The sequence below is a fragment of the Arachis ipaensis genome, chromosome B8 (assembly GCF_059453495.1).
Source record: "Arachis ipaensis isolate K30076 ecotype BB chromosome B8, ASM5945349v1, whole genome shotgun sequence".
Taxonomy (NCBI): Eukaryota; Viridiplantae; Streptophyta; class Magnoliopsida; order Fabales; family Fabaceae; genus Arachis; species Arachis ipaensis.
The window spans coordinates 97,776,768-97,783,728 of NC_142443.1; the positions used below are offsets into that span (position 1 = coordinate 97,776,768).

Genomic DNA, 6,961 nt, shown 5'->3' on the forward strand with positions numbered 1-6,961 from the left:
ATGCCGCCATCAATCTAGCTTACACCACGAAGATTCTGATTAAGAGATCCAAGAGATAGTCATTCAATCGAAGGTAGAACGGAAGTGGCTGTCAGGCACGCGTTCATATGGAATAATGATGATTGTCACGTTCATCACATTATGGTTGAAGTGCGAATGAATATCTTAGAAGCGGAATAAGTTGAATTGAATAGAAAAATAGTAGTACTTTGCATTAATCTTTGAGAAACAGCAGAGCTCCACACCTTAATCTATGGAGTGTAGAAACTCTACCGTATGAAAATACACAAGTGAATAGAGGGTAGGCATGGCCGAGTGGCCAGCCCCCAAACGTGATCAATAGATCAAAAGATAATCCAAAGATGGTTCCAAAGATGATCACAAGATGTCTAATACAATAGTAAAAAGTCCTATTTATAATAAACTATCTACTAGGGTTTACAGAAGTAAGTAATTGATGCATAAATCCACTTCCGGGACCCACTTGGGGTGTGCTTGGGCTGAGCTTGAATGTTACACGTGCAGAGGCTCTTTCTGGAGTTGAACGCCAAGTTGTAACGTATTTCTGGCATTCAACTCTGGTTTGTGACTTGTTTCTGGCGTTTAACTCCAGACAACAGCGTAGAACTTGCATTCAACGCCCTTTTACGTCGTCAATCCTTATTCAAAGTATGGACTATTATACATTGCTAGAAAGCCATGGATGTCTACTTTCCAACGCAATTGGAAGAGCGCCATTTTGAGTTCTGTAGCTCCAGAAAATTCATTTTGAGTGAAGGGAGGTCAGAATCCAACAGCATCAGCAGTCCTTCTTCAACCTCTGTATCTGATTTTTGCTCAAGTCCCTCAATTTCAGCCAGAAAATACCTGAAATCACAGAAAAATACACAAACTCATAGTGAAGTCTAGAAATGTGAATTTAACATAAAAACTAATGAAAACATCCCTAAAAGTAGCTAGATTATACTAAAAACATACTAAAAACAATGCCAAAAAGCGTATAAATTATCCGCTCATCACAACACCAAACTTAAATTGTTGCTTGTCCCCAAGCAACTGAAAATAAAATAGGATAAAAAGAAGAGAATATACTATAAATTCCAAACTATCAATGAAACATAGCTCTAATTAAATGAGCGGGACTTGTAGCTTTTTGCCTTTTGAATAGTTTTGGCATCTCACTTTATCCATTGAAGTTCAGAATGATTGGCTTCTATAGGAACTCAGAGTTCAGATAGTGTTATTGATTCTCCTAGTTCAGTATGTTGATTCTTGAACACAGCTACTTTATGAGTCTTGGCCGTGGCCCTAAGCACTTTGTTTTGCAGTATTACCACCGGATACATAAATGCCACAGACACATAATTGGGTGAACCTTTTCAGATTGTGACTCAGCTTTGCTAAAGTCCCCATTAGAGGTGTCCAGGGTTCTTAAGCACACTCTTCTTTTGTTTTGGACCTTGACTTTAATCGCTCAGTCTCAAGTTTTCACTTGACACCTTCACGCCACAAGCACATGGTTAGGGACAGTTTGGTTTAGCCGCTTAGGCCAGGATTTTATTCCTTTGGGCCCTCCTATCCACTGATGCTCAAAGCCTTGGGATCCTTTTTATTGCCCTTGCCTTTTAGTTTTAAGGGTTACTGGCTTTTTGCTCTTGCCTCTTGGTTTTAAGAGCTTTTGGCTTTTTCTGCTTGCTTTTTCTTTTTTTTTTTCTATTTTTTTTCGCTATTTTTTTTCTCTTTTTTTTTTCTGCAAGCTTTGTTTCTTTGCTGCTTTTTCTTGCTTCAAGAATCATTTTTATGATTTTTCAGATTATCAAATAACATGTCTCCTTGTCATCATTCTTTCAAGAGCCAACATATTTAACATTCTTAAACAACAACTTCAAAAGACATATGCACTGCTCAAGCATTCATTCAGAAAACAAGAAGCATTGTCACCACATCAACATAATTAAACTAAGTTCAAGGATAAATTTGAAATTCATGTACTTCTTATTCTTTTGAATTAAAATATTTTTCATTTAAGAGAGGTGATGGATTCATAGGACATTCATAACTTTAAGACAAAGTTACTAAATACTAATGATCATGTAATGAAGACACAAACATAGATAAGCACTTAACATAGAGAAAACGAAAAACAGAGAATGTAAGAACAAGGAATGAGTCCACCTTAGTGATGGTGACGTTTTCTTCTTGAGGAACCAATGATGTCCTTGAGCTCTTCTATGTCTCTTCCTTGTCTTTGTTGCTCCTCCCTCATTGCTTTTTTATCTTCTCTTATTTCATGAAGGATGATGGAGTGCTCTTGATGTTCCACCCTTAGTTGTCCCATGTTGGAACTTAATTCTCCTAGGGAGGTGTTGATTTGCTCCCAATAGTTTTGTGGAGGAAAATGCATTTGAGGCATCTCCAGGATCTCATGGTGATGAGCTTTCTGTGCCTCTTGAGCTCCATGAATGGGCTCTCTTGCTTGCTCCATCCTTTTCTTAGTGATGGGCTTCTCTTCCTCAATGTGAATGTCTCCTTCTATGAAAGCTCCAGCTGAGTAACATAGATGGCAAATAAGATGAGGAAAAGCTAGCCTTGCCCCAGGGGAGGGCTTTTCGGCTATTTTGTAGAGTTCAAGGGAGATGACTTCATGAACTTCTACTTCTTCTCCAATCATGATGCTATGGATCATGATGGCCCGATCCACAGTAACTTCAGATTGGTTGCTAGTGGGGATGATGGAGCGTTGGATGAACTCCAACCATCCTCTAGCCACAGGCTTGAGGTCCAGTCTTCTTAGTTGAACCGACTTGCCTTTGGAGTCAATCTTCCATTGAGCTCCTTCCACACATATGTCCATGAGGACTTGGTCCAACCTTTGATTAAAGTTGACCCTTCTAGTGTAGGGACGCTCATCTCCTTGCATCATAGGCAAGTTAAACGCCAACCTCACATTCTCCGGACTAAAATCTAAGTATTTCCCCCGAACCATTGTAACATAATTCTTTGGATTCGGGTTCTTACTTTGATCATGGCTCCTAGTGATCCAGGCATTGGCATAGAACTCTTGAACCATTAGGATGCCGACTTGTTGGATGGGGTTTGTTAGAACTTCCCAACCTCTTCTTTGGATTTCATGTCGGATCTCCGGATACTCATTTTTCTTGAGTTTGAAAGGGACCTCGGGGATCACCTTCTTCTTGGCCACAACATCATAGAAGTGGTCTTGATGGGTTTTGGAGATGAACCTTTCCATCTCCCATGACTCAGAGGTGGAAGCTTTTGTCTTTCCTTTCCCTTTTCTAGAGGATTCTCCGGTCTTGGGTGCCATTAATGGTAATGGAAAAACAAAAAGCTTATGCTTTTACCACACCAAACTTAGAATTTTGCTCGCCCTCGAGCAAGAAAAGAAAGAATAGATGAAGAAGAAGAAGAAATGGGGGAGAGGGAGTAGGGGTTGTGTTTCGGCCAAGAAAGGGGAAGAGAGGGTTGTGTTGTGTGAATTTGAAGAAGAATGGAGGGCTATATATAGGGAAGGAGGGGGGTTAGGTTCGGCCATTTAGGGTGGGTTTGGTTGGGAAATTGATTTTGAATTTTGAAGGTAGGTGGTGTTTATGAGGTAGGTTTATGGGGAAGAGTGGATGGATGTGAGTGGTGAAGTGGTGATAGGGAAGAGAGATTGAGGTGATTGGTGAAGAGTTTTGGGGAAAAGTGTTTATGTGATTGTGTGAAAGAGGGGTGAGAAGAAGTGAGTGGAGGTAGGTGGGGATCCTGTGGGGTCCATAGATCCTGAGGTATTCAAGGATTTACAACCTTGCACCAAATTGGGCATGCAAAATGCCCTTGCACACAACTCTGGGCGTTCAGTGCCAGATTGGTGCTTGTTCTGGGCATTGAACGCCCATTTGTAGCCTATTTCTGGCGTTGAACGCCAGAACCATGCTTGTTCTGGGCGTTCAGCGCCAATTCTTCTCCAGGGTGCATTTCTGGCGTTCAAACGCCCAGATGCTGCCCATTTCTGGCGTTCAGTGCCAGAACCATGCTCTGTTCTGGCGTTGAACGCCCAAAACATGCTTCTTACTGGCGTTTAAATGCTAGTAAGGTCTTCCTCCAGGGTGTGATTTTTCTTTTGCTGTTTTTGATTCCGTTTTCAATTTTTATATTTATTTTGTGACTCCACGTGATCATGTACCTATAAAGACATATAACTAATAAAAATATAATAAAAATTGGGTTGCCTCCCAACAAGCACTTCTTTAATGTCAATAGCTTGACAGTGGGCTCTCATGGAGCCTCACAGATGTGCAGAGCTTTGTTGAGACCTCCCAACACCAAACTTAGAGTTTGGATATGGGGGTTTGACACCAAACTTAGAGTTTGGTTGTGGCCTCCCAACACCAAACTTAGAGTTTGATTGTAGGGGCTTTGTTTGACTCTGCTTTGAGAGAAGCTTTTTATGCTTCCTCTCCATGGATGCAGAGAGGGATCTTTGAGTTGTAAACACAAGGTTGTCCTCATTTATTTGAAGGATCAATTCTCCTCTGTCCACATCAATCACAGCTCTTGTTGTGGCTAGGAAGGGTCTTCTAAGGATGATGAATTCATCCTCATACTTCCCAGTATCTAGGACTATGAAATCAGCAGGGATGTAAAGGCCTTCAACCTTTACTAACACGTCCTCTACTTGTCCATAAGCCTTTTTTATTGAATTGTCTGCCATCTCTAGTGAGATTTTAGTGGCTTGCACCCCAAAGATTCCCAATTTCTCTATTACAGAGAGGGGCATGAGGTTTATTCCTGAACCAAGGTCACACAGAGCCTTAAAGATCATGGTGCCTATGGTACAAGGTATTAAGAACTTTCCAGGATCCTGTTTCTTCTGAGGCAATGTCAGTTGATCCAGATCACTTAGTTCATTGGTGAACAAGGGAGGTTCATCTTCCCAGGTTTCAATACCAAATAATTTGGCATTCAGCTTCATGATTGCACCAAGGAACTTGGCAGCTTGCTCTTCAGTAACATCCTCATTCTCTTCAGAAGAGGAATACTCATCAGAGCTCATGAATGGCATAAGGAGGTTTAATAGAATCTCTATGGTCTCTAGATGAGTCTCAGATTCCTTTGGTTCCTCAAAGGGAAGCTCCTTATTGATCACTGGACGTCCCAGGAGGTCTTCCTCCTTGGGATTCACGTCCTCTCCTTCCTTCACAGGTTCGGCCATGGTAATTAATTCAATGGCCTTGCACTCTCCTTTTGGATTCTCTTCTGTATTGCTTGGGAGAGTACTAGGAGGGATTTCAGTGATCCTTTTACTCAGCTGGCCCACTTGTGCCTCCAAATTTCTAATGGATGACCTTGTTTCATTCATGAAACTTACAGTGGCCTTGGACAGATCAGAGACTAACTTTGCTAAATTAGAGGTATTTTGTTCAGAGTTCTCTGTCTGTTGCTGAGTGGATGATGGAAAAGGTTTACTATTGTTAAACCTATTTCTTCCACCATTATTAAAGCCTTGTTGAGGCTTTTGTTGATCCTTCCATGAGAGATTTGGGTGATTTCTCCATGATGGATTATAGGTGTTTCCATAAGGTTCACCCATATAATTTATCTCTGCTATTGCAGGGTTCTTAGGATCATAAGCTTCTTCTTCAGAAGATGCCTCTTGAATACTGTTGGATGCAGCTTGCATTCCATTCAGACTCTGAGAAATCATATTGACTTGCTGAGTCAATATTTTATTCTGAGCTAATATAGCATTCAGAGTATCAATTTCAAGAACTCCCTTCTTCATAGGCGTCCCATTATTCACAGGATTCCTTTCAGAAGTGTACATGAACTGGTTATTAGTAACCATGTCAATGAGCTCTTGAGCTTCTGCAGGTATTTTCTTTAGGTGAATGGATCCACCTGCAGAAGTATCCAATGACATCTTAGCTAATTCAGACAGACCATCATAGAATATGTCCAGGATGGTCCATTCTGAAAGCATGTCAGAAGGACACTTTTTGGTCAGTCCTTTGTATCTCTCCCAAGCTTCATAGAGGGATTCACCTTCTTTCTGTCTGAAGGTCTGAACATCCACTCTAAGCTTACTCAGCTTTTGAGGAGGAAAGAACTTGGCTAAGAAAGCCTTGACCAGCTTATCCCAAGAGTTCAGGCTATCCTTAGGTTGAGAATCCAACCACACTCTAGCTCTGTCTCTTACAGCAAAAGGGAAAAGCATGAGCCTGTAGACTTCAGGATCTACTCCATTAGTCTTAACAGTATCACATATCTGCAAGAATTCAGTTAAGAACTGAAAAGGATCTTCAGATGGAAGTCCATGAAACTTGCAGTTCTGCTATATCAGAGAAACTAGCTGAGGTTTTAGCTCAAAATTGTTTGCTCCAATGGCAGGAATGGAGATGCTTCTTCCATGTAAATTGGAATTAGGTGCAGTAAAGTCACCAAGCATTCTCCTTGCATTATTATTATTTTCGGCTGCCATCTCCTCTTCCTGTTCGAAAATTTCTGAAAGATTCTCTCTGGATTTTTGTAATTTAGCTTCTCTTAGTTTCCTTTTCAGAGTCCTTTCAGGTTCTGGATCTGCTTCAACAAGAATATTCTTGTCCTTGCTCCTGCTCATATGACAAAGAAGAGGGCACAGAAAAAATAATAATAATGGGGATCCTTTATACCACAGTATAGAGGTCCTTGTGTGAGTAGAAGAAAAGAAGAAGAAAATCTGAACTCAGAGAGAAAGAGGGAGTTCGGATTTTTGGTGAGTGATGTGAGGAAGAGATGTTAGTAGATGAATAAATAATTAGAAGGAGATGAGGGAGAAGAATTTTCGAAAGTTATTTTTGAAAAAGGGTTAGAGATTTTCGAAAATAGTTTTTGAAAAAGGTTAGTAATTTTTGAAATTTAAAAAAAAAATCAAAAATTAAAATAATTAGTTAATTAAAAAGAATTTTTGAAAAAGAGGGAA

General features: G+C 40.4%; 1 non-coding gene across 1 annotated transcript; it reads left to right on the forward strand.

The window, feature by feature from the left end:
* The first annotated feature begins 5,977 nt into the window (after positions 1–5,977).
* On the forward strand, positions 5,978–6,085 carry LOC148548949 (small nucleolar RNA R71). Its single transcript, XR_015898893.1, has one exon. It is a non-coding gene; the product is annotated as a small nucleolar RNA R71 (small nucleolar RNA).
* Positions 6,086–6,961: the final 876 nt, after the last annotated feature.